This window comes from Cynara cardunculus, assembly GCF_001531365.2.
Source record: "Cynara cardunculus var. scolymus isolate 2C chromosome LG 17, CcrdV1, whole genome shotgun sequence".
NCBI classification, from domain to species: domain Eukaryota; kingdom Viridiplantae; phylum Streptophyta; class Magnoliopsida; order Asterales; family Asteraceae; genus Cynara; species Cynara cardunculus.
In genome coordinates, this window is record NC_037544.1 from 29,132,580 (window position 1) to 29,142,849 (window position 10,270).

The 10,270-nt window shown below is 32.4% G+C and overlaps 1 protein-coding gene across 2 annotated transcripts in view; it reads left to right on the forward strand.

The window, feature by feature from the left end:
- LOC112501308 overlaps positions 1–3,096 on the forward strand; it is a 12,168-nt gene extending 9,072 nt beyond the window's left edge. The window contains exon 8 of one of the 2 annotated variants that reach the window (XR_003067449.1): positions 2,964–3,096. The gene's annotated coding sequence lies outside the window, so the exon portion shown is untranslated. Of the gene's footprint in view, positions 1–1,344; positions 1,483–2,963 lie in introns of those variants that run through there. The other variant, XR_003067450.1, reaches the window with a different exon arrangement.
- The last annotated feature ends 7,174 nt before the right edge of the window (positions 3,097–10,270 follow it).

A 10,270-nucleotide genomic window follows, 5' to 3' on the forward strand; every position in this document is an offset into this window, starting at 1 on the left:
TTTTTTTTTTTTTTTTTTTTTTTTTTTTTTTTTTTTTTTTTTTTCTGTTAGGTTTACAGAATTATAATTTTGTTGTTTAAACTTTTGAGGCTTACGCCTCACGTACTTAAGAGGAAAATGCCTCGAGGCTCGTTTCCCCTTCTTTAAAACCTTGACCACAACTACTGCCGTCGTCGCCACCACCACTGTCCCATTTTTTTGATAAATACTTGCCTTCTTGTATTGAGAGTTGTTCCCTTTCGTGAGTCGTCCTTGGTTTACAATAGAGAAAAAGTGGTCGCTTTTGCCATTGCGACCACCGTCGTCGCCACCGTCATGACCACCGTTGGCACTGTCCACCACCACCGACGTTACCATTGTTGCCTTCACCCCCACCACCATCGTCGCCGTCACGACCACCGGTATCACCATCGCCACTACTAGCACCCCCACCATCATCGACATCATTACTACTTGCAACCCACCACCACTACTCTCATATCAACGAACTAAACAAATATATTGAAATTCTTTTAACATATTCTATTCAAATTCCTGCAACCAAACACATCGCCAAACTGGAATAAATTCCATTCCAATTCCATTAGATTGCAATTCTTTTGACATATTCATTTCTTTGAACTAAACGCCACCTAAAATACTTATTTAGCCAGAGAGACTTGATTTTACGATAACAAAAGTGAATGGAGTTGCTTAAGGATTATAACTGTGAAATTCGATATGAATTTACCCTTGTCTATAGTGTCAAATCAAGAAAACATAGTTACATCTTGATTCTGAAAGAACTTTCAAAAGGAAATGGGGTCCCAATTGAAATCGATCACAATACTCAAACCAGCGGGCGGAGCGAGGGGACGATTTATAAAAATCAAAGAATATTACGAGCTTGCATAATTGACTTCGGTGGTAATAGAAACAATCACTTACGTTTGATAAAATTTTCGTACAACATTAATCTACACTCCAGTTTAATATCTGCACCATATAAAGTCTTGTATTGTAGAAAGTGTAGAATTTTGGTATGTTGGGCTAATTTTGAGATCAATGGAATTATTGGACCTCAGAAGAAAAATAAAGCAAATACGTGAAAGACTAAAAACTCCCTATGACCGTCAGAAGAGCTACACAAACAAAAGATGAAGGACCTTGAATTTCATGTTGGATACGAGGTATTACTAAAGGTTGCTCCATGAAAAGGTCTAATAAGGTTTGGGAGACGAGGAAAATTATGTCTTCGACACATGAGTCTTTTCTGATATGACATGTTGGAATCGTGGCCTACTGATTATATGTACCGCCACAATTACATAAAATTCATGATGTATTCCATGTATCAAATTGAAGGAAATGTCTAGCTGATGAAGGATTCGAGATTTCAAAAGAAACAAAAAGCTTGGCTACAAAAAGGAACCTGAGAAGATTATTGACCGGACTACACGAAAGTCACGCAAGGAAAAGGAACCCAAGAAGATTATTGATTGGACTATAGTGGCTATCGCGGTGGTATAGCGGTTCATGTAATTATTACAGTTATATATAAATGTATGAATAGATGCATAACATAATATATATTTGAAGATGAACATAAGAACAGGTAAATAGAAGAGATGAACAATCAATGCTGGAAGACAATGTTGTTGTAAAGAGAAGATGCAAAATATGGACTAGAATAGAAAAGATGAGAGAGAAATAACAAGTTTACACACTAATATCGCAAATGAAAATCAACCCCCTAGCTCGTAATCTCTTAATCAACTTCTCTAAACCCTTAACGTTGCTATTAGCGGAACTGCTATTTTCCCTAGGACCGCTAACCGTTATAGCACCGGAATTAACAGCATAGTTCCCGAGGGCAAGAGTTATGAATAAGTTCTTTATTACTCTCTCCTGTCCAAAATAATTGTCCATAATTGAAATGACACACAGTTTTAGACGTGCATAATTATTACACTTTTTGGTTAACCGAATGACATATTTACCCTTATTTAATTTCTTTCTCTTAAAGTAAACTTGAGAATTTGGTTATTTATTTTTTAAAATGGACATTTAGACAAATATAAATAGAAATGTGGACATCTGCGAGAGGCTACAAAAAGCCATATAAATATATGGCTGCTGGTTTGGTGCATGCATGAACATATGAAATATGATTGGGAAGTGTGAAAGTAAGCATGAAAGATGTTTTCCAATGCATACATGAGAAAATTGGAGTATGTGTATAGTTTGTTTTAAAACGTATGTGTATTGCAGGGAAAATTCGAGGCTCAAAATGGTACAGTGTGTTGGATCCTCTTTGTATCAAGTGTTCCATATATAGAAACTTATGTTTTTTTTTAATCGTTTTAAAGCTAGTTTTCAAGGTTCTTTCGGGATCTCCCCCCTGCCCCCTATATATAGGGAGAGAAGTTCGTGTTAGAATAGGAGTAAAAGTGAGAAGAGATTTGGACACTTTTAATCTCAAACCAACCCATGAACTGCACTTTAGAAGAAAATTGATTCGGTGCTTCTTATTAGTGTTAATCCACTGGAATTCTTCAATTATGATTTATTCAAGGGTGGAGATCCTTTCTTACCTTTCTCACCATAACTATCATTCTCATGTTGATCTTCAATTAGGATCGATCCAATGGTGGAGATCCCTTCTTATTCTTCTCACTATAACTTCCTTTTTCACCGGAACCCAACCCTATGTATATAATGTCATTTTACATTGTTCTCTAGCTTATGGAGTTTTTAGGGGTTTGACTTATGAACATGAATTTATTTATGTTTTGACTAGGACTGTTCAGATGCGAGTTTGAGTCAACTCGGTTCCAAATAGACTTGTAACCTAAAGGTAGTTGACAAGAACCTTTTCTTAAAACAATTGGACATGTTTTTAATGAATTATTGGTATCTTGTTTAGGGATGATGTATGTGATCTAATGAGTTGGTCCACAATAATCTTATTATTCATTTTGTAGTGTGAAAGCTAAAGAAAACAAGAGGATTGGTGGTCCCCTGCTTCGATGAAGACATAATTGGGAGCTAAAATGTGAGCCTTGTTTATCATGTTACGTTTGGTAGATAAGATGTCCACCTAATTATCATATAAAAAGTCAAATTTCTTTATTGATGTTTGTTATAATATTATTATTCTATTTAAAAACTGAATTTTTAAGGCAAACATGACATCATTACTGGTCAACAGCTTAAAATATGCAACTGATATGAATTTATATAACTGGTTATCTAGGCTTGATCCATTTTAATACAATGAGCAATATCATGTGTTGCATTCTTAAAATGTTCAGTTTTAGTCCATTAATATTCACGGGTTCTTAAAAGAAATCGTAGTTTAAGAGTTACGAAGCTATTGCCTCTGTTTTTCGTATAGGCACAGTTTTTGATCAGTCATAGCCGCAACTATTGACCAGTCAAAATTGCGATTATTGACTAGTTAAATCCGATCTTGACCGTATAGTTCATTTGAGAAGTGGTAAATATTTGCGAAGTAAGGAAGTGATTCTAGCCCTTTATCTGGTCAACATTTGCGAGTTTTGATCGTAAAGAACTAGATAATTCCTTGTATGGATATGCAGAAGATAAATGGGTAGTTTCGTAACTTTTACAAATAGGCGGCAAACAATTTCACATGTGAACCATGTGATACGCATATGAACTGTATTTTTATATGTGAACCCATTAATTAGTTCACATGTAAACTATTTAACTGATACATATATGAACCCATATGTTCATATATAAATCAGTTAATTAGTTCATATGTGAATCATACGGGTTTCATATATGAATCGATTAACTAGTTCATATGTGAATCACATGAGTTCATATGTGAATTACACAAGTTCACATGAGTTCATATATAAACTCGTTTGCCGCCTATTTGTAAAAGTAACAAAAATACCTTTTCTATTTTTTGCATAGACACAATTCTTGGCCAGTCAAAGCCATAATTATTGACCAGTCAAATTCGATTTTGACCGTATGAAGGTTTACGATCATTTACTTACTTTTAAAATTTTTACAACTTCTCAAAATAACTTTGGCTATATATATATGGTTGGATTTCTGTTAGAAGAAGAGTTAATGTGAAAAGCGTAAAAAAGGATCTCCATCATTTGATGCACATTAAGACGAGATGTACCGAGATGCACCAGATTAATTCCTGTGAGAAGCCCAATTCATGGGTGGGCAAGAGATTAAAAGTAATCAAGGGTCCAGATCTCTTCTTACGCTTCTCACTTTAACTATTTTCCTCACACGATTCTTCGCCTATACACACACACATATAGACTTGGGATCACGTGAGACCTGTGAAACCACCTTTTTACACTTGAAACTTCACAATGTTTTTGCTTTGAAAGTTTGACTTTTTTTACCTTCATAACGTTTTGCTGTGAAGTTTCAAGTGTAAAAAAATGGTCTCATGGGTCTTGCCAAAACAGGCTGGTCTCACGTGAACCCAACCATATATAGGGTTGGGTTCACGTGAGACCAAGGGTTCTTCATGAGACCCGTAAGACCAATTTATGTTCAGTGATCAATTTTATAAGCTAATGGTCTAAAGTTGCACGGTGGCAATTTTGTGATTATTGAGAAGTCTCGTGGCAATTTTGTGATTATGAATGTTCAGATTGTAGATCTAATCCAAGGGTTGAAAATTGGTCTTACAGGTCTCACGAAAAACTATTGGTCTCACATGATCCCATGTTTATATATATATATAGACTTGGGATCATGTGAGACCAGCCTGTTTTCGTGAGACCCGTGAGACCAGCATTTTACACTTGAAACTTCACAGCAAAATGCTGTGAAGGTAACTTTTTAAAACCTTCACAGTGTTTTTGCTGTGAAATTTATGTGTAAAAATGTGGTCTCACGAAAACAGGCTGGTCTCACGTGAACCCATATATATATATATATATATATATATATGAGCGAACAAATGCAAACCACCCAATATGTACAAACCGTGCAAACCATCCTCATCCGTCGATTTCATTGTTTAATCTTATGAATTTTTTTCATGAAATTGTTAATCTTGTGAAATTGTTTCATATACTACTTTTTTTGGTGAAGTTGTTTCATATATTGTTATGAAATTGTTTCATATAATACTTAATGAAATTTTAATGAAACTGTTTCATGTATTCTATAAAATTATAGAGGAGGTTTACTTTGCAAACCACATTATTTGTACAAACCGTACAAACCTCATTCAATCAATAATAATTTTTTATTTTGTTCATTTTTTTTTTGTAATTATGTGAGGTTAATTAATCATTTTTATTGTATAGGATGTTAATCATGAATATTATCATCTTCATTATTTTAATTTTAGAAGAAATACATGAAACATTTAATTAAAATTTCATTAACTGTTATATGAAACAATTTCATGAAAATTTTTCATAAGATTAAACAATGAAATCGACGGATGAGGGTGATTTGCACGGTCTGTACAAATTGGGTGATTTGCATTTGATCGCTCCTCTCTCTTTCTCTCTCTCTCTCTCTCTCTCTCTATATATATATATATATATATAGGTGAATTATTATGCAACTCTTTACATTTGTACAACCAATACAATTCAATCTTAACCGTCCATTTAATTTGATGAATATGTGATTTCATAAAAGTTTTGATTGTTTCCTAATATAAAATATTGATCATAATTAATAAACTCTATCATCTTTCATAAGTATTCAAATCATAATAAATGAACTATCATTATTTCCATAAATATATCAATTGATTGAGTTACATTTGTTGTACAAATGGATATGGTTGCATTTGAAATATACCCTATATGTGTGTGTGTGTGTGTGTGGGGGGGGGGGGTTTCTTTTGTTAACATAATAATGGTGTTAGCCATGTGAACCAATCTTAGCCTTTAAGCTTTGAAATCTATGCATTAAATTAATCATATGACATATTTGTAATAAATGAAAAACTGAACAAAATTAAACCTTGGTGAACATTCTTGAATAATGGTATTTGTGGAAAAGATCATGACATATGAACACCTATGAACAATCTTATTGAACGCCATATGTTTATGAAGACAATCTTATGAACGCCTATGAACGACATATGGTTATAAACACAATCTTATGAACACCTTATGGTTATGAGCACATTCTTATGAACACCTATGAACATCATTAAATACCATAAAAGTAACGTACACATAAAAAATTGTAATATCTCATTAAATACAATATAAATAACTTACACATAAAATTACCTATTTACCATTCATCATTATATCAAACATTTGAAACAACCTCTACTAAAGAATGAATCTTATTGGTCCAATAAGTTCACAAAGTTAGCACTATATTCTTGGTTAACAAAAGATCTTACCTATATATAGGGGCATTTTTTTTGTTAGTAATTGGTGTTATCTATATGAATCGATCTTAGCCTTTAATCCTTGAAATCTATGGATTAAATTAATCAAGGACATTTGAAATTTCATCTATGATGATACCATTTTAGTTAAAGATAGTAATGGGGACAATTATTCTATATAATTTTATATTGAAAATCAAAATTTTGAGATTGACAATGATCATCATTTTGGTAGTGAACTAGAAAGTTCTTTTGATCGGGATTCTAGTTATCTGAATAATGGATCTAAGAGTTAGAATCCCCACCACGATCAGGACATGGATACTCAATATACTTGGAATAATCACATTAATAGTTCCACTGACAGTTATCTTCAGTATCAAATCCGTACTGATAGTTACATTGTAAGTGGTAGTGACAATTACAGTGACAATTGCAGTTATGGTTTCATTTTTGGTGAAGTAGAAATACCATAAATGAAAACCTGAATATAAATAAACATTGCTGAACATTCTTGAATAGAGGTATTTATGGAAAAGATAGTGGCATATGAACACCTACGAACAATCTTATTGAACACATATGAACACCATATGGTTATGAACACAATGTCATGAACGCCTTATGGTAATAAACATATTTTTTTCTGAACACCTTATGAACACATATGGACATATTTACATGAAGACCTTATGGTTATGAACACATTCTATGAACATCATCTATTAATACAATCCAAATTAATATGGTGAACAAGTTGAGTGTGTTTTGGGAACATTTCACATCACTTTGATTAACCATTATTCTCGTGAAAATTAACATAAATTTTTTTAGAATCTTAAAATATGATGATATGATTATGATCCCTAAAAACATGCAAGTAATAATTTGTAGTGTTCCATTAAATACCATAAAAGTAACTTACATATAAAAAAATTGTAACATTTCATTAAATACCATAAAAGTAACTTACACTTAAAAAATTATCTATTTGTCCTTCATCATTAAATAAAACATTTAAAGTAACTGCTACTAAAGTTTGTGAGAAGTGTAAGAAGAGAACACCATATTCTTGATTAACAAAAGAACATACCTCCTCTCTTTCTATATATACCCTCCCCCTCTCTCTATATATATTCCCATGACAAATGTTATCTTTTGTGAAAAATGTAGCATTTGCATAATATTAATATTTATATAATACATGTGAAGAAATCCTTATATTATATAAAGAGGAGTTATTCACAAAATATAACATAATATTTAAACAATTCACCATTTCTCATGTTTGTCTCCAAAAATCTCCCCCCCCCCTCTCACTTTGTGAGTACCTATACAGAGAGAGAGAGAGAGAGAGAGAGAGCCCTATTCTTTTAAATTAAAAATCGGCAAAATATAACAAATAATATGTGTTCATATATATATATATATATATATATATATATGGTTGAGTTCCGATGAGAAGATGAGTTAATGTGATAAGTATAAGAAGAGATCTCCATCATTAAATGCACATGAGGATGAGATGCACTAGTTTATTTCCCGTATTAAGTATGATTCATGAGTGAGTTTCAAGATTAAAGGTGATCAAGGGTCTAGATCCGTTTTTACCCTTTTCATCTTAGCTTCTCTTCTCACACGATTCTTCCCCTATATATATATATATATATATATATATATATATATGCGAGTTCAAGTAGATATTGAACGACAAGAGTTGGTTCCATTTGGTATTGAGTTCAAGTAAGAAAGTGAAAGTTCAGTCCTCACAGTTTCCCTATCCCACTGCCTTTTTTGGGAGAGTATGCCAATATGATCTTAATGAGGTGCGGGGCTTTGCATCTGTAAGTCCGGGGATGAGCTATCATATGCCTTATTTGTTAGCAAGGCTAATTCCCATTCACCTAGCCATCAGATTCCTCCGCTGCCATCTTCGCTTTTGGCGAAAATCTCCTGCTACCATGTAATTTATCAAGTTTACTGGTTGCTATCTCTTTTCCTTGAGCCTGGTATTAATTCTTATATATATATAGGGGGCTGGTTCAAATACTAACCAAGATTATCGTGTTAACTTTGTTAACTGATCTTGGTCGTTGATTTGAACATCCAACGGTTGTCATTTATGGAGACTAAAAATTTAATTATTTAATTACCATATTAATAAAAAATTAGGTTCACAATGGTTCAGAGGGTAGAATTGTAAAAAGGAAATGATTTTAACGTATTCTATTTTGTCAGCCTATTCTGTAACTTCCAATCAATAAAGAAACCATCAATCTCATCGATCAATATCTTAAATCAGTAGCTAAAAATTAGGTTCATAATCTTCATCAAAACAATGGAGGATTTGGAAGGATTACCAGACGACGGCATCCAAATAAGATTGAAACATGTGTGTGAACCTAATGAACAATGTGTGAACCTAATGGACAATTGAAAAATTAGGTTCATAATCTTCATCAAAACAATGTGTGAACCTAATGAACAATATGTGAACCTAATGAACAATTGAAAAATTAGGTTCATAATCTTCATCAAAACAATGTGTGAACCTAATGAACAATTGAAACATGTGTGTGAACCAAATGGACATATTGTGTGAATCGATTGAACACGTATGTGCACGAGTGAACACATATGTCGACGTTTGAGTGAACATGTGCGTGAACGGTTTGATCATTTTCTTCACTTTTGGAATTCGAATTCCGAATGTATTCGTAGACGCTTTTAGTTTTTTCATTCTCATTGTCATCGATCTGTTTTACTCTATGATTATCCATATTACTCGGATTATAACGAAATCTTTACAAAAGGGATTTTTTTGAAATTTACAATATCAAAACAATTGTAGGAAGAATGAAATATAAAAATCAGTAAGATGAACAAATGTGAAACTTCATGTCATTATTACATGAAGATCAATTAGTGATATTTTAAGATTTGTAACTCCCAATTAAAATATTGGGGAATTACATAAAAATGACAAATTACCTAAATACCGTTACACTTAATATGTGAGTTACATTTGAACCTAATTAAAAGATGGAACATGATTGGTTGATGTTGATTAGCATAGTTAACACAAAAAAATGGGTTAGTATTTGAACCAACTTATATATATATATATATATATATATATATATATATATATATATATATATATATAGAGGTTGGTTCAAATAGAAACCAACCATATGATGCAAACTAAGCTAACCAACCTTAACCAATCACATTCTTTCTTCACTTTAGGTTCAAATTTAAATTATAAATTAATGATAAGGGTAATTTTGTAATTTAACCTTTTTGTAACCCCCTAATAATTAATTGGGAGTTACAAATCTTAAAAGATACCTCTAATTGATCATGAGATTTTTCTGATTTCTTTATTATTTCATGTTCATGTTCTTCTTTTCAAGTTATGTTCTACATATATTGAAATTGGTTGTCTAAGTGTACAAGATTTTYGTTTCGTCCAAGATACATGGAGAATCCTATTGTAAAAAAATATCAGAATAATGAAAACGATAAATGTTTGCAGTCTATGTTCATATCTGCACACATGCATAACGATCCTTGATTTTGAAAATGTTCATATATGTGCATCTCTTGCAGTCTATGTTCATATCTACACACATGCACAACGATCCTTGATTTTGAAAATGTTCATATATGTGCATCTCTTGCAGTCTATGTTCATATATGTTCACCATATGAACAACTTGTTTTCATTGAAAGACACAATCGTTGTCCACACGAACCCATGACGATGTCATACGGTATGACATTGAAAAACATCACACCATATGAACATAGTGTTTACATTGTAAGACACGGATGCTGTTCACATGAACATATGGCCGACATGTGAACATATATGAACATATGAACATAGTGTTTACATTGCAAGACACA